This window comes from Diadema setosum, chromosome 14, assembly GCF_964275005.1.
Source record: "Diadema setosum chromosome 14, eeDiaSeto1, whole genome shotgun sequence".
Taxonomy (NCBI): Eukaryota; Metazoa; Echinodermata; class Echinoidea; order Diadematoida; family Diadematidae; genus Diadema; species Diadema setosum.
In genome coordinates this window covers 29,554,429-29,573,806 of record NC_092698.1, presented here as the reverse complement: position 1 = coordinate 29,573,806, position 19,378 = coordinate 29,554,429, and the positions used below count along the sequence as shown (strand labels likewise).

The window sequence follows — 19,378 nt, the reverse complement described above, 5'->3', positions numbered from 1 at the left end:
TGGACAGAGTATTGGATTGCAATGTGTATCCCGAGAGTTAACTTTTCCTTTTTTTTTTTTTTTTTTGCAGCCACATACAAGAAGTAACGATTTTTTCTAAAAGTGTTAATTTCCCGTATGTGTGAACAGAACTGCTTACTTACTTGTCATTCAGGTTGTTCGCTCACTGCTTAAAGAAATAATGAGGCACTAGAGACCCTTGGAAAGACAATGGCAGATTACTAAGTATATCTAGCACCTTTGCCGAGGGACGGATCCCTCGCGGTGACAATTTCAAGCCAAGAGGGCTTAAACATGTAAAGAGAAAATGTGATAGAAAGAGACAGCACTCCAGTTACCACACACACCCACACCCACCCCCACACACACACACGCGTATGCAGATGCGCACTCACTGGCAGGTATGTTTTTCAGGTATGCAGCGTCTGCCTAATCAGGACAGCGAAGGCTCGATGAGGGGGAAATGAAAGCAATTTGCTTATAATGAGGCTGTAATTGGGATTTAGGGGGACTTGATGAGTTCCGTAACTGACGGCATTCACCACTTGGAAGTGACCCCCCTTCCCCCCCCCCCCCCCATCCCCCATCCTCACCACTCCCAAACAAGGACCATCTGCATCGTAGATCATTTCCAAGTTCTGCTGGCATCACATTGCCCTTGCTCGAATCCCACCCTCAAAGGAGGTTGAAAAATGCCCGTTGCAAACAACCTTGACAGGGAAAAATCTCTTGCTACCCCTCAGCAGCAGCTTCCCATGCTTCCCAGATGCAACTTGAATGTGAAACAAGGCAGGAAAGGCTGAGTTCTTTTGTTTTGTTTTGTTTTGTTTTTGTATTGCACGTGGATTGTTGATACTTTGTCACATAATCTGCAGTTCTGCAAATCAGTATGCATTCTCATCTTTCATCTCTTCTTCCCTTGATATCTGGATCAAGTTCTTGCTTGTGTGTGTGTGTGTGTGTACGTGAACCTCAACTGCAGCCCTTTGACGTCAAAACTTTGTTCGGTAATGTCTGCCTCCTCTGAGCTTAATACTGATGAATATTGCATATCATTGAATTATCCAGGAATCTTTCATCCGGAGAGGTTATGACAGGCTATGACACATTTCAGTCTATTTCGGTTTATACTTTAAATAGGAGCCCCTCGATGGATTTGGTGGGCAAGTCCAGTAAATTTCAGACATCCCGGCAGTTTTATGATGATCTAATAAAAATACCCAGGCATCAAAAGAGAAGATAAATTTATAGAACATTTCTTTCCAGTATTAATGTCAGACCTCAACCAGGAAATCACATTTTGTGTGATATTTCTGGTTCCATGGCATTTGCTCCTGTGACAATGGCCCCCATGAAATATCCACATGCTAATCCGAACATAAATTCCACCCATGAACATAACCCTTACCCTAATCCTCACAACAAACTAAACTTGAAAACCTATCATAACCCTCACCCAAACCCTAAGTCTTGAGGAAAGCAAGACTGGAGCAATTGTCACAGGAGCAAATGTTGTCACCGATGTTTCTAAATATGTCTCATGTGCCAGGCCTCATGCTATATAAGCTGTTATTATTGTGCACAGATATTTTCGCAAATGAGGTCAACATATTTCACGAGATGTTGTTTTTGCGAATTGAAATCAACGCTATCATAGATGCACTATTACCCTAGTGCATGGAGACATTTTTGCGTGTTGTTAAATTTGCGATCCAACAGCGATTCGCAAAAACTCACGAAAATTACACCCTCACGAAAAGAACAGTTTACTGTAAAACACGATATTTTCAGGGAATTTTCGCAAGCTGCCGCTAACATTCATTGCATAAAGTGTAGACAAGAACTTTCATGTGCATTTTAATTTTGCACATCTTGGCCCTCACGAAATTCATGAAATTAAAATGCATGTGAACACATCTCCTTTTACAGTGTACAGTACTTTTTTAATTTCAGGCAAATACCATCCACCTGCAATAAGCCTGCACGTCAATTACTAATACAAAAAGTGAAGAGATTGAAAAGGAACCACAGAGAATAAAGCATCACTGTCATGGGATCCTATTGATACCACTTAAGGAAATCATTCCTGCCGCCTGCAGTAACTTCATGACAATTGCCGACAACCAAGGCACACTGACACACACGCAAGAAAACTATCATGCTTCCAGTTGTAACATTTGTACGCGATAGGCAGTTAATATTAAAAAAAGAGGCAAAGAAATTACAGGCACCATTTTATTACTGGCTAATCATGAAACACGACTAGGAGATTGCTGAAAGGCAGTCTCGATTGAGTCAAAGTCATAAATCACTGCCTTATCGAAGCACATAATGATGAATCACAATATCACAGGCACTAACGGGGGGAAAGGTAATTGCTGCGCAAAGTGGAAATGGATCATATTACTCCAGCTACAACGGGGCAGAATTTAAGCGCCGAAATGGATCACACATATACAAATCAATTTTGAGGAAACTGCACGGACCTGTAGGAGTGATTCGCTTTCTTTTTTCTCTGAGAAAACCATGAGTCAACACTCCGTTTGTCCTTTTCTCAGATTTCTACAAACACAGCTATTTGAACATGACAAAGTGAATTTTTAATAAGAATGCAGTTAAATGACAGGACATCAATTAATTTTGTAGGCCCGTAATAAAAGCGAAGAAATATTGTTTATGTATTTCAAAATGCGAAATTATGATTGACGCATTAATTGGTATCACAAACTCAATTTTTTTTTACTGCTGTGATGAAATGCCAGAAATATTACACTCAAGAGAGAAAAGGCACGGCTAAATTTGAATCAAGAATAAACATAACTTTTCAACTTCCTCCTCGTGTCAACACAAACTTTTTGCTTCTCTGCCGATGTTTCTTTGATGTCTGCCGTGTAGCTAATTCAACTCGGATCAATAAAAGTATTCAACAGTAAGTGGCTGAATGGTGCGCATTTCAAGTATACATGAGAAAAGTTGCGTTCAGAAAAAACAACAACAAAATGAAATGAAAAATGTTTTGAATACACATAGCTTTCGCAAATTAACAACATCAATGCTTCCTCGACAGCATAAGTGCTCCCAAATTTCTTCGTTTTTTTTTTTATTCCCCCCAAGAATTTTCAGCATACAAAATTTTGCTTTTATGTAGAGACAAAATGTAAAGGTGGCACTTTCAGAGGGTGTGACATTGCTTCATGACTATATACAATGAAAGTACCAGGTTTTGATTAAAATCCACTTGTAATACACAGTGTGTGTGTGTGCCATCTGGTCTGTTGTTGTTTTTGATGAAAGACATGACTTGCTAAGTACAAACTACAGAAGTCGAAAGAGCAGAGAAAGAGAGAGAGAGAGAACTAGGATCTGAAATATGAGGAATTTGTAATACAATGTTACACAAATGTGTGTCAAAGGTACAGTGACAGGCAGACAAGAGAAAACAACTGACTTTAAAATCTTAACAACAGCAATCTGTCAGCCAGATGATAGAATAGACAGGCAAGCACACAAAATCATGTCATCTGAAAGTAAAAAGCAAAACAAAACAACAACAATTAAAAATATTCAACACTCAAGTTTATTACTCAATGAAAGCTATTCAAATTCAAGAGAAAAAAAATCAAACAATGATGTAAATCTTGTAAATCATTCACTTGTTTTGCCCACAATACATCAAGAGGAGGAAGAAGTCTCTCACTCCGTCTCTTTGAAAAGACATCTCACAGACACCAGCAGGGCCAGAGGACCCCGGTATCAGTCAATATCTTGCCCTCATCCGTGCCCTCCACCTGGGCATACATGATGAGGAGGAGTTGCTGGCAAGTTGCACATTTCACTCCTTGTGGCAACCGGGAGTCCTCGTAAGGAGCCTTGTCAAACCCCCTGCATCAATTCTATTGACACATCTCTTCACAAGATCCAATACTACATCTATTAACTTGTTCTTTGCTCTTCCAGGAGGGCAGAGCTGTGGGGAAAAATGAGTAGGGGGAGGGGGTTTCTGGATGGAGGGAGGATGGGAGAGAAGAAAAATATTCATATGCCACGACAATGGAGGGACCCCTACGGGAGGCTTGCGCGGCGAAAATTGTGGATGAAGGAGTCGCAATGCTGTCCCTTTTCTGTTAATTGTCCATCTCATGAGCAAAATCTATCCTCACAAATCGATATGGGTTGTGCCCATGCAGGGTGTGGGGAGAATTTTTGAGTGACAAATGAAGGCAGAATGCACAATAAGCCACAACTCAAAAACCCAGACATACTCTACAAATCAATAAAAATGATTTGAAATTTCTTAACCACAAGGCAATTGAACATTGGGTGACGTGTGCCAAAATGCATTAGGATGTGCCTTACGCCTGGATTATCTTTCTACTGTAACGATTAAGAGTGGCGCTCTAGACAAGGATGGCAACCTTGTAAACAGCAATGCAGTATTTTGAAGGCTGAAGGCTGAAAAGGCATATTTTTGTTTAAAAACAGTATTTTCACCTAATTTTCGCAGTAATACAATACGGGAAAACAGTATTTTCCATGAAACCTGCAGTATTTTTGACAACAAAAGAGTACATACTACAACAAAAAAGTACATAATACTGCAAAAAGACTAACAGCTGGCATAGTCTACTGTAGAAACATAAATGGCAAGTTACACTGGTATTGGTATTCAAAGCAAGCAGTATTAAGAGATAATGAGCATTTATAAAAGTCATCAGGACCATGTATGCTCTAGGTTTATACATTCAAGTATGTATGCATTTGTGAAACAATATCAAAACTCAAGGCATCTTTGTTGAAACAAAATTATACTGATTCACTTTTTTTAGATTTCATATGAAATTTTGCATACCTTACCCTTTCCCCTGATTATAACTACTTCAACTTTTTTTTTCTGCCTCATCACAAATGAAGAAGATAGAATATATTTCATAAACCTACTGTATTTCTCGATTCTAAAGTTGCTCAGGTCCAGCTATTTCTGGATAAAAGGTAGATTTTATACATGCATGAAAGAAAATCAGTTGGGTAAGCTGCAGCACATCAAGAGTACATTAAGCACACGTTTCACAAAAGATACCTCTTGCAAGTCGGGATTTGCCACGCAATGTTCACGAGGTTCAACATTATCAGTTTCTCGAGGATAAGGACCCCATCACTGCCTGTTTCATGATTACTTGCAAAGCATAATGGGTTTGAAAGGTTTTGGAGGAAAAAAACAACAACAACAACACACACACACACACAGGAAAACCAAACAAAATAACAACCCAGCAGCAACGAGTTCAAAAGACAGGGAGAATACTGTGCAGAAGTCTGGAAATCATGTGTGTGTAAACATATGTGACACACACACACACACACAAGCAAAATGTGTAAATCACTTTGAAATTCCATCCTCAAAGTCATCGGTCTTTTTTTTTTAAAAACACTTTTCTCTTTTTTTCTTTTTTTTTCAATTTGAGTAACTCAATACTTCTTGTGGGATTTACACTGCAGCGGTGGGCTTACACAGCGAACCTGTGAGATGGCATACATTAAGGCACTGCAATATCGCCGCGATATACTTTATCGTCACTGTGATAAATGATCGTCCCGCTAGCACTCCACACCAGATATGAGTGCTTGTGCATTTAAGTGGAGGAACTGACAGCCACTTATTAGCGTATCTGATAGCAGTGATTTGAATCACGAAGTCCAAGTGCCAAGCGACGATCCTCCGTGGCTACCATTAATTAAAAGGAGGTGATGATTTCCACGTACTGTGACTAAAGTGCAATCGGATGTCTTAAACTTCAGTTTTCTATTCAAAAGTCCTCATAGCTATGAGTAGGCATGCATGACATGGCCTGGCTATCTCACAATGTAATATCTGAAGTTCTACTTCTTCTTTTTTGTGTGTGTCCATAAATCACTAAATATAGATTTCAGTATATATTTTTGGAGTTCCTAAGCCACATAAAGATAACCAGCATAGTTTATCATTTCACTTTTTTTTTTCCCCAAGACCTGTGTAAATGATATTACCTGACCCCAAAACTTTCAACAAATAACATTTGCTGTGATTTTTTCCCGCAGGATATACTGTGCCTCCATTGTACACGTATTTCAAACTTTCCAACATCTTTACACATGAAAATGACAATGTGCTTGTTGAATAGTGGAGCAAAATTAGTCTTTTTCCACTCCTTTTACTTTTACCTAATTATTGAGCACAGGTTACTTCATACAAACTTTGGGCAATATTCCACCTACATGTATCTAGTTAAATTAATACGAAATGATGGTGAAACTTGTGTATTGCCAGAGAGATCATCATTCGTTCTCCACTAGTCACACACAACACACACTCCCACACACACATACATGTCATGTGACCTTAACCTGTGCAAGCCACGAACAGCATTCTACTTGTGCTCCTATTACCCAAAATACAGCAGCAAAATAGTTTGAGGATAATCGTAATCAAGGTACATGTATACTACAAGTTTACGACCTTTCTAGCACTCAAGATTACTCACAACCATGATAACATGCACCTGAAAAGAGTATTTACAGAAGATTGCGGCAATGGAGGTATATGACTAATACGGTCGCATGACCGCGTTCCAACCTTTTGGAATCCCTATGGACATGACATGAGACAAACACAATGGTTCTGCAAAAGTCATTTAGTCTTGGTTACAATCTTCTGGTGCTAAATTGTTTGCTCATTTCTCTTTCTATCCCCACCCAAAATGCTTTCATCCCGGGTATCCTCTCAAGGAAAATTTGTTGCTCTAGTTGATGGGCAACACTCAATTAATCTATTCCCTCCTTGCAATAGTTGTTGCGCTATCATAAATTTTCTCTGTGTCTCTCTTAATCTTTCGTCACAGTTGTCTTTCGATCATCTGCAATTTTTGTCCTCTGGAGAATGTGATCCGACGTCGGTGATGGCAACAGCAGACACGCGAAGGGAGACAATGCTCATTAATTTTCTGATGTTAATAACCCGGCAAATAATTTTTCAGGACATTAATCTCTTCCTCCTGTGGATGTGCATGCACCCCATCTAAACCACGCTCATCACGAGCCCATCATTAATCTGTGCTTCTGAAGTGCACACTTGTAGAGAAACACTAGATTGAAAACTATGTAAGTACGCCTACACTAACAGGAGTGCCAATACTATGTAGATATTGCATTTTTAGAGGTTTAGTACATCACCTAGCAACCCTGTGGGAGTTATATTTTCCTCTAAGAGATTGTATCTTCCTTAAGTATGCAGTGCTAAATGAAAATATTGTCTCAAGGGAAAATATAACTCCCAAGGGACTATCAAATTATATACTTTTATTACACCAATAGACGAGGAAATATTTGTTATATTATAGGCTCGACATAAATACACCTCATTTCATTCTAGCCTGCCTGGAAAGCCTGTCACAGGCTGGAATCACATTACTAGTACCTGACACCACGTCACTACACACAATGTGATGACTTTGATCCTCGCTACATTAGTCATGTGACTGCACTATGACCAATCACTGACCCAGTATTTATGCAGACAATTTAATAATATGTAACACCACCATATATGTACTACCGCCATATGTTGCATGAGCGCAATGCCAAATTAGACTTTCTTGCTTACAATCCACGTGATGCTGGAGGAGTTGTGGCCAAGTGGATTGCAGGCTGTGCTTTTAAGTGAAAAGGTTTAAGATTCATGTCCTGCCTTGACACTTGCATTCTCAAGCAAGACACTTTATCCATGAAGTTCCTGCTTACCATTGAGTGTGGGGTATAACCTAGAAAGCTGAAGGTTAAAGTGGCTGGATTTGCAATGAAACGTGTCTGGAAATGGCAGCCTATATCTTGAAATGGAATATCCCCCGCCTACTGAAGTGGGAGCACTTCCGGTAACAGGGGCAATGATGCATTCGTAAAGCACTTTAAGCATCACGAGATAGAGAAAGATAACTGCATAATAACGACAACTATAATTTACTCTGTAATAGTTCAACGGTTCTACCTCTTCTTCACATGATTGCACATTCACTGCACTAGGATATATCGAGCCATGCTGAGAATGCCATAACTTCGCATGTGTATGTCCGAGGTTCCAATAGTTCACCCGCTCTGACATTTCAGTCCAAACCTCAGCGATGTGGTGATAGCTGTATGTCCAAAGCCAAATGCTAAGTAGTTACAAAAGGAGGTGGAGGTCTAGAGAAGACATTGTCATGGCAATGAATAGTTCTCTGACATAGGCAGAACATTTATATCAACCATATTACTAAAGAAAGAATAAAGTGCAATAGATGAGCTGCATCTGTATTTGGCCATATTGTTTGTTTCTACAGGGAGTGTATATTTAATTTCTCCATATCATATTTTTTACAAATCATTTTTTTTTTAGTTATGCAGAACAGGCCAAACAAAGCCTTAGCGATGATTCATCTGAAGGTTTTTGCACAAAGATGTCTGCAATTCAATTTGATTTGAAGCTGCCGTCATTTTTTCCACAGATTTAAACTGCCTGCCTTCTATGCATGTGGTTTTCACATTGGATAGTACTTGTTCATGAACGAATCCATTCATATCCAGAGCATGCGAGATCCTCGGTGGCATATTTTCTTTTATCTTTTGTGGTTTTTTGCAACACAGAAATACATTGGGACATTAACCGGCAGGGTGGCAGACACCAAGTTCAAGAATGCTAATACCGCAAAGATCATCGCAGAAAGTCAGTCTACGACCTTCAATGACCCCAGTTCCCACCATGATGAACTGAACTGTCAATCATCCCTTTCTGACCGATTTGTGCCTCTCTTTTTCATTCTCTTTCATTCCCACTCTCCCTCTCTCCTCTTTCTCTCTATCCTCTCATATCCCTCTCTATCTTGTCAGCTCATTCATCTTATTTCAGTCAATTTCACTTGACAACAATGCCTCCTCTCTCCTCCTCCTCCTCTTTCTTCCTCCTCCCACGCCCTCCGAGCTGTATGATTGAAAGATGCGAATCTTACCTCTCCGATCCCCCCTGGTGCAGGTGTGCCCAATCAACATGAGGATCCAGCCCAGCCCCTTTCACAAAGCTGGAGCTACGCGAGTCTTGATCTTGCATTACAAGAGAGTCGTACGCATTCATTTCAAGGGTCTACTGAGGCAAAGAGCTTTAGATAAGAACAGACTCGGACCATATATTTTGATGCATGTGAGGTTTATCTCTTTCCACACATACACATCTGCACAGACACACACAGAGTCACACCAATTTGTCACTTAAGGTAGGAAATCAACATCCATCTTTCGACTGTCGCGCCAAAATTATTTGCGATGCATCAAATTCTCACGGCAGCACGTGCCACCTGCCGTATACCCTGCGATGCTAGTGCCCCTTTTGTTTCCAAACTCACAGGAGTTTAAAGTTTGGCGATTTCATCCATGGCACCCTCAGGATCTGATGCATCACAAACTCGGTTGCAAACATGTTTATCTTTTTTGCTTTCGTTCCTAATATCTGGAAAATTGCTTGTTTGATTTTGTTTCTGTCTAAAATTGATATCTTTGGCCAGTCTTTGAACATACACAATGAGGGTTCTGTTATGTTTCTTTTTTAATTTTGTAAAACTCATTCTTATACAAAACAGTTGCAACTGAAACTACACAAACAAGAATAATTCTGGGAATCATGATTTTTTTTTTTCTAGGAAAGACAGGCTTTCATGATGTTTACGTTGAAACTCTAAAAAACTGCCAGGTTGTCCCTATTTGTTTCATCTAGATGGAAGATGTGGGAGAAAAAAAAACTACTTTACAGAGTAAGCGATATGCGATACACTTGCACATCTATGCAAAACTCTGCTCATACAGTATTTCACCATCACAGAAGAGAAATATATCGGTGTGATGCGCTCATAAAGGTGAGAGAGAGAGAGAAAGATAATGAATGACAATCATACCATGCATAGATGAATGTCACAAAGTATTTTATGCAGGGGTACTTTGCTTGCATGTATGAAAAAAAAAAAAGCAGCATACAATATAGTTGGGCTGATGATGGGTGACTTTGTTTTCAGCATCTGGCATCTTCAGATACCTGTGTTACAAGAGAGAAGATTTGACTCAAATAAAACACACGTCCACATCCACAATAAATGGCTAATTACTCATTCATCTCCCTGGAAATATGACGTCGGGAGCTGTTTCCCAGAGTCGGACAAACCGCGGACAATTTGACTGGCGGTGACATGAAACGGGAGTGATGCGACATATGATGATGTCAAAAAATGGCTAAAGGTCATAGATCTTCCGAAAATGGATGGAAATCGACAATTGACATTCCGCGGATGGGGCGAGCAACCAAGAGGAATTAGGCTAAATTGAAATCTCGTTTGGCCGCGAGTATTACCCATTCAAGAGGATTGAAATGGTAAGATAATGCATACCAAATTTGAGAAAGAGGGCAGGTCATGCTGATCTTACTAATGTGGATATTTTTATTTACTTTTTAGTTTTCTATCGCTCTCCTCTACCTAACAAAACACACAACAATAGCATAAATGCGCACACAATATTCATCAATCACAGTTCATATAGCTGAGAATATCTTGAAGTCTCTGTCTTTGTTGGTAGATTTTTTTTCCCCCCAAACTGCACCAAGGAAAATACCTGCCTTGCAAAGTTTTAATCATGTGGTTTATTCCTACAAATGTGCCGGTATGTACTATGTATCTTTGCTATCTACATGACATGTACATACATGTATGAAGGTAGCATAGTCAAATACCATCTACAATGGAATGAAATATTATCTTTATACAGAACAAAATTTTCACCAGATATTCAAGCACAATAGAAATTGTGCATAAAATTCATCTTACTAAGGGAAAGAAATGCAATAAATGTAAAAAAGGGACAAATTTCTAGTACTTAACTAGGTCATATATATACAAAAACAGAGATGTTTGCATCTCAATGGATGAAAAGTCTGTTAAATGCAATGAGTAATACATGATGAACCATTTGTAGTGATGGTCCATTGATGGTGATAATGACAGAGATGTTTCAGTTCTCAGGGTCCTGGTACCCCATGTTGATTATATGCACAGATCAGCTCCCTTGTCGGACATACCACTTGAAGTCCGGTTAATGACTGACCAAATATCTTCTACCTTTCTTGCTATCATTACTAATGTTTTAAAGGTTGCATTCATGGCCTTTCATCTTGCAATATGTGCCTTTGCAAACTCTGGCAAAAGGGTATTCATATTCACATCAATTTTAATGTGACAGTTTAATATGAACAGTGTTCTTAGGAAAAATGTAAGATGTATCTGTACTGAACAAAATGTGTGTCATCATGGAAAGAGAGAATATTTTCACATTGATGTTCTTTCATGAAACAATGCAGTATCATATATCTAACATTTCTTTCACAATACAAAAAGAGTAATATTATACCATTGTTGCACTCGCAAGCCCACATTGACCAATGCTCATTTTTCTTCCCCCACAATCTGTCTTGTTTATTCCATTGTGTTTGTAAGAATTAAAAGAAAATATCTCCTTTGGGTACATACTCCACTGGGGGCTTTGCATGCACACACACACACACGCGCACACACACACACACACACACACACACACACACACACACACACACATTTGTCTCTGCCTACGTCCAGGATTGGGTATCATGATTTTTTTTTTTAACTGCGGGGAAAATGAGAGAGCTATCATTAAGATTGCAAATAAAATACATGAGAAACACAGGCCTCCAGCTCTGGTATTAGTGAAGGAAAACAAGCAGATCAAATTTCAAAGAAGTAAACCTCTCCGATTACAGACTTGCAACAAATTTTGTAAGTTATTGGAAGTTAGTGGAAAAAAAGGACTTTTGATATTTTTAGTTAAATGGCATCTCTGGGGGGAAAATGAAATACCAAACCGTACGAGTATGGAAAGAAGGGTATCTAACTTCATTTCGAAATGGGCAATTTCTCCCTTAAAGATTGATTATGCTGGGATTATGTGTTGTTGTGTGTTGTTATGTGTTGTTTAAATGCTAAGATTATCTTAACATTTCTTTTCTTGGAACTCACTGAACACTACTGTCAGTCCACGAAGGATCTGAATGAATATTCTGGCTACAATGTATATTTCCAAAGTTGTTCAAAATCTATGTCACTTACATGTATCTGTAAGAAATGCCTTACAATGCACATACAGTGTGTCTGATGCATTATTCACAAGCAGCACAAAACATTTAATGATTAATTGTTATCATATCTCATATAGTCGCTGGGGTGACAAGACCTCGTATCTACAAAATGTCAAATGTTCAGGAGAGCTAAAACATGGCAGCCAAAGCACTATATCAAGTGGGATAGGCTTTCCTTTGACATGCTGTGGTGGCTTCATTTTTGGGGTAAGACAGCAAGGATTTGGACAGGACATCACTTAACTGATTATCTGACCATTAATCCCCCCGAAAGTCATTTTCACCTAAATTCGAGATACAAGGTCTTGTCACCCCAGCGACATTATATATACACAGGTATCACCTGAAAATGATCAGACTAACAACATAACATGGTTGCTACTCAAGTCTTGTACACTACACTTAAGAAGAGAAGCATTAAATTCCCTCTGGTAGCAAAATGAATAATGTCTGAAACATATCCCAGAATCCTCAACTGGTTCAAAATGCCCTATCCACTCAATGGCACATTTGAACCCATTCCCTGAGAATTTGTGAAAGCCTTACAGACAAGGCACACAATTGTCTACTTTTTGTGCATAAATGGGGTTAAGCCACTTTCTAGGGGAAGACAAATTTCATTTGACCCCCTTTGGATGTTTTAATGTGATATTTTAAAATCAACAGTTTAGCCACTGTTGCTAGTCGGGGGGGGGGGGGGGGGGGGGGGGTAGAATCATCTATTGGCATAACTTATCGTCCGAAGCTTGACTTGCAAGAAAAACATGGTAAGACGTTCTGCTTTAATTTTTCTATTATGTAGACACAAATTCCCCAGTAAATTTCACAAATAAAAACTTTGACGAGATCTTTCAACTTTGAATATTTCATTCATGAGTTTCGTATTTTGAACATGGTGATTTGAAATCCTGCACACTACCCAAAGATGCATATAATCTCAAATCACCAACAGGTGTATACTGTCCTGATCTGAAGTTCCAATAAGCTGAAACTACAATACACTTGCCAAGCTCAGAATGGGTCGATGCAGTACAGACCTCCAATAAGGTCAGATCTGGAGGCACTGCAGAATCTTGATCCAGTATGGAGACAGGTGGTAATATCTTGCAAGACTATACTATCTCCCTCCAACAGCGATTGAGAGTATACACATATACTGATGAAAACAGTCACAACAATACCAACCACTGACCAAGAAGCTCCCAATACAGGTTTAGATATGATGCAAGAATACCCTGGTTTTACTCTAGCTTGCTTTTTGTCACATGTATGCACTGTACTCTGTTATATAGCTTGTTGACGGAATGACTCCATTTTCTCAACCTTTATCACTTAAACAAGATCTCATTTTTATTCATGTGTGCAAATGACAAGATAGCTTTCTACATCTTGTACGGTACCTGCTGTGTGTAGGTACAAGCTGTAGATTGCAATTAAGAATCTGTTGCACCATTTGAACAGAATCTCAACTCCCTAGCTAGCGTAAGCCGGCGATGCGGCTGGTTCCACGAACTTGCTGGCGATACAAAGAGCAACTTGGTCGCACATAATGCCTGTGAGAGAGAATGTGGGAATGTGAGGGTTCCCCCCTTCCAGCGAGTCATAAAATGGGAGCAAAGAGTCTCCTCAAGGGTATCACATGACAAGTGAAGGCGATGATTACTCTTCTTTACTGACTTCGCCGTGGAAACTGGAGCATCTCCAATCAAACTGTGGAAATTAAAAAAAAAAATACTCCTGAGATGCTGGCCACACCAGATGACCCAGGATAGCTGCACGGCGGGTCAGAGACAGTTGCAGGCAACAGACCTCCTTTTCTCGTCTGTTTTAAATCTTTCTCTCTCTCTCTCTCTCTCTCTCTTTTTTTTTTTTTTTTTTTTTGTTGCCCTTCCAATTGCCAAATAATCTCCCCAGCAGATGGCATCAGAATATCACAGCTTCAATATCCAGATGGAAAGAAATCAACCCTTCCAAAGTTTCATGTATATTGTCTAGACTATTTTCAAACGTGTCCAATCGATCACCACAAGATGTATGTCTGCTGACTGCTCAAGCTAGAAAATATTTTCCAACCCTTATAAACCTATCCGGTTTGATACGGTTGCATTGTGGATAATCATATCAAAGCTTACAAGAAGCCACTGTAATAAGATCCTCTTAACAAATCATCACATACTGCTACGGCCAATGAAGAGGGGTAAGCAGGGTACATTGTCCATGTACCCATGTTTTAGAGCGGTGGCTAACCAACAGTCAATGTGAAAAGCCACTAGCTGCTAAGATGAAGCAGATTTGTCCTGCATTTCATTAAACCCTGTACTCAAATGTCATGTGAGGATGTGCTCTTTCCTTGGTATTTTTTTCATTCGTAGTGTTATATCATTAGAAGTAAAAAAAAAGGGAGTAACAAACCCTTTCTTTCCTACTTTATGGGTCATACTAACTTCTCTAATGAATTATAATAGCAATGCTGCAAGTGCTTTGAATGTCACATCGATTAACATTTTGCATTGGTCACTGATATTTAGTTTTAAGATAAGATATCAGCCTTGGTATAGTTTCACTGTTCTATTTATTCATTCATTGTTTGCTTTTCTGTAGCTGTTCTTTACACTTCATAGTAGAGAAGACAGCATCATGTTTCATGTGGTAGTAAGACAATGCGAAGACATGTCTCTGAATCATTACTCCCATGTAAAGAAGACAAACCCATCAGTCCAGAGAGTATGCTTTAGCTCACAGCGCTGTGAGCGAAGACATCATTTCACTCGCTCATCAGGAAGCATCATGGTTGCTAGTTAGGGGGGAGTGGCATAGTGTGATCGATTTGCGACGGGATCTTTGACGAATAGGATCTAGCAATCTCACTGAGGTGAATAAATCTGCATGGAAAAAAATGTGTATTTTTGTTTGTTTGTTTGTTTGTTTTTGGTTTTTTTTTTGGGGGGGGGGAGTTGTTCCTCCTCCCTTGAATTCCCTTCTTACTCAGGCACATTCTTTCGATACTTTTCAGTCATGTTTAACTCAGTCAGTACCTCTTGCGACTACACTGTGTAACATTTCAATGGCATCTTAAAGTTGGTGTTCTGAGAGGGGTTAACTTGAGTGTGTATCTCATGCAAATGATGGACAATATGTACCACTGGCAAGCTTAGATGTAAAAATACCTGTCTCACTAACATTTTGTGTTACCATGGTGAGTGACTGACCTATCTTGACAGATTGGGTCACTAGTACCAACCAGAAGAATTTGTCAACATCTAATGGCAAAGATGTATTGGAAATGGTATTTAGTGAAATGCTGTACATACTCTGTAAATAGGTGTAAAATTCATTTTTGCATGTGGTTCGACACTCTGTTGTGATTGGGATGGTTATTACAATCAGACCAGTTTGAGAGGATTATCGGTGTATCCGCTGAAATCACAGGCAAATCACACATTTGCAGTCATAAGCTTTCAATTCTTGCCTCATATGTTGTATTTTGTGTTTCCTTTTTTTCTTCCTTGGGTCTCTTAAAAGAAGGTTGAAAGTACAACTGGCATTTCACTTTCTTTGGCAGCACACTGCTAAAAAAACAACAACAAGATAGCGTGAATGAAACCTTTCTACATCATTATCAAGTAAGCTTTAGGGGTGCAAACAATAGCTTCCCATTCCCGCGACAATAATCTCGCTTCGAAGGGCCTGCAAAGCAAATCCTCTACTCTATATTCAAATGCACTAAAGCTAGCCTGTCAAAATAAACTATACCAGAAAGCAGGACTGTGGAGAATATGTATGAAGTCTAATACCTGCCCGATGGAAGTTTAAGATGGAATGGAAATTGATTTCGAAAGAGAAATGTACACTTAAGCCCATTTCAATCACCACCACTCCTAGCAACTGCAGGATTCTCATGTCAACATAATGACCATAAAAATAATCTGAAATGCAACAACAACAACAACAACAAAATCTGCAGTTTTTACACCAGGATATACAGGTAAAAGCAGAACTACACTCACTTTGTATTTTCTTTGAACAATCACAGTTCTATAAAAACAACTTTCTTCCCCTGAAAATCCGCATGTGAACTCTTCCACAACTTAGGTATGCAAACAAGGGCCTTCACGATCTAGCCTAAATTAACATCCATAGCACCCTTGTAACTGTATTATCAATGTAACTTCTTTACATGATTTGCTTGCTACGGCATCTGCTGTTGTTGCTTTTTTCCATATAATATGCCCAACATGATACTTTCAAGTATTCACTGGGGCACTATGATTGATTTTTGCACTTTGTTAGTGTTAAATTTCATTGATCTCATATGAAACAATAGACCAGTTCGTAATTCCACTTTGTGCATGAGCAGAAAAAGGTCATTTGTACCGGCAGGCATTTTGGTTTGTTAATTCACTGAATTACGCATCTTTGATGTGATGATTATTCATGTGATGATTATTCATGTGATCATATCTTAATGGTACTTGCAGCACATCCACCTGACAGCAAGCCTGGTATTTGGCATTATCTTTTAGTGATCGTGAATTCTGTAATCTCATTGGTCAATCAACCACTTAATATATCCCGTATTACGTGGATATGACGTCATAATACTATATTACACAGCCAGCTGCGCATGTACCAAAGATGCTTTAAGTGCGCGCTAATCCTGTACAAAACAAATGGACAGCGCGCGGTCCTCAAGCGAATTGCGCACATAACCTGAGACCACTAGACGCTTGATAAACAACAGCAACTTATATCTATCTAGCTATACTACTGTACTGCACTGCAGTATCTTAAGGCGTGTACGTATTTGTATGCGCGCATCGCATGCAGTAATCAGCTCGCGAAACGTAGGCCTAAGTCAACATGGTCATGGCTGACGGCCGGCGATTTCAACATCATTCACGAGGGGAAATCAGCGAGAAGAAGGTTAGCACTTACACTAAAAGATAAAATCGTTACCCCCTGCTTGTTCTTACGAAATACGGGAAATATCTACGGTCTGGTGCCATATTCCATTCAGCCTTCGGCCTCATGGAATATGGCACCAGACCGTAGATATTTGCCCGCATTTCGTGAACAAGCAGGGGATAACTAATAATATTAAAAGAAAAAGGTTGTTATTGCATTCAGTACAACACAATGAAATGGATACCTGCTAAAATGTTAACTGACAGAATATTCTGGTCACCTGTAAATTGTTACAACGGGCAAACTAATAATTACACTGCTTTGAAAACGAGCGAAGTGCCTAACCAAATGAGAAAAAAAGAAAAGTCATAAACCACTGTGTACATGAGCTAATTACAAACTGGCTAATTTTAGAGTGTTCATTGAGCCTCCTAAGCCTTTTTTGAACAGACTGCCAATCCTTATAGTTATCAGTGGTCATGCATTACTTCATCTTTTGTTTCTTTTTGTTGGCAAACTGATCCCTTCACTAGAATAAACCCACATTACCTTTGTTTTCAACACAGAGAGAAATTTCTTATGAGTTCTATTTATCTTGGTGTGCAATTTTAAATGCAAATGAAACTTTTTGATTCCATTGTGATACTTGTGTGCTATAGCACTTGATGTGGGCTTTTTTAATGAATACTTCCTTTAACATGAAATCATTCATTTTCAATAGCTATGTAGTTTGAATACACCTGGAAGTGTATGCCATTGCAATTCGTTTCAAATTTTTATGATGTACAGTAGTGCTAATATCTAAATGAGGAAATTAGCCTGTAATGTGAAGTTTCATGTACAATCTGTAGTACTAATATTGTCGTAAGTATGCGTGCCATGGAATGGCTGATGAGCATTATCAAGAATGAGTTTAAACTGAGAGAAAACTGCAAATTGAACAATACACACATTTTTGCACATATTTTATTTTCATACACACACACACTTATATACACATACATACAAACACACAGTGCAAAAATACAAACACATACATATTATGCATATCCACATACATTTGTTTTTTCCTTTTTTTAATACGCATATGGAGTGTGTATATGCATTCTGCATATCGGTCACTGTCTTTAGTAGGAATGAAGAAATGGCTGTAGAAGCTGAACTAATGGGACTGGTATGATTTTCTGTAAGCCAATGCACACTGTGTAAACCTATGAGAGAGACAGGGTATTAATGCCTCTTAGTGTAACCTCTATTACATGCAACATGATGCATGTGTTTTGCCTAGTGGAAGGATATACCATTGCTGGGAATTTCCCGAAAGTGTAAGTATAATCGAGGGGATCTGGTCGTAAGACAAACTTAGGATAGTAATAACAAAAAAGAATGTGTATATATTTGTAAATGATCACACAAAGTGATTACCCACAGTTAACATACAGCGGTCATGTATCATGTTTGTTTACAATGCTTGAAATAATTTGACTTTCACTCGAAAAGAGACAAAATAATATGGTTGTTTCTATTCCACTGTCAATCCAGTCAGAGTTCATGACAAGTGCAATGAATCTTTTTTCTTTATAAGTAAGGACATACACACACAACAAAGCTCACTAATTTAGAGCCTTTTTCCTGTTCTTGCTCCAGCCCTTGAAGCTGTAAGGATTGAAGATATGGGTTTTGAAAACATCTCGACGGAAGAATTTCATGAATTTGGATATGGGTTTTGTTTTCAAGCATTTTCACTTTGTATCTTTGGTGGTTATTTGGGTATGCTGCAAGCCTACTCAAAGCCTGCATTCTCACAGAATGTTTGGATTTTCATACAGTTTGCAATTACATTACACCAAGTTAAAATCAATAGAAAGATAGTTCAGAGTCTAATATGACACTGTTAAATCATTGAGAAATGGAAGCTTCTGTGGGTATTGCAAACACATAGATTGCTAACACTGACTTGGTCTATTACTGATCACAGTATAGAGCCACAGAAAGACACTCATTAAAAGTGTTATAACCTCATGACAACCTTGGTTCGATAAAGCGTTGGCGTTGCAGTGCATCGCGGTTTCTTCACCTAATTGTTGGAAAGTTGCTGAAATGAAATCAAAGTCTGTTGCATCACTAAACAGTCACTATCTTTGGGCTTCTGCATGGTTGACTTCATGGGCTGGGGGGGGGGGGGGAAGGGGTAAAAAAAAAGGCAGCCTCAAAACGTTTTGCTTGCCTAATTTAAGCAAGCATTTTTTCTCACAAATACCT

The 19,378-nt window shown here is 39.0% G+C and overlaps 1 protein-coding gene across 1 annotated transcript in view; it reads right to left on the bottom strand.

Annotated features, from left to right (window-relative positions):
• The window catches only part of LOC140238372 (interleukin enhancer-binding factor 2 homolog), a 101,088-nt gene that overhangs the window by 18,348 nt on the left and 63,362 nt on the right, over positions 1-19,378 (bottom strand). The gene's annotated exons all lie outside the window — the stretch shown is intronic.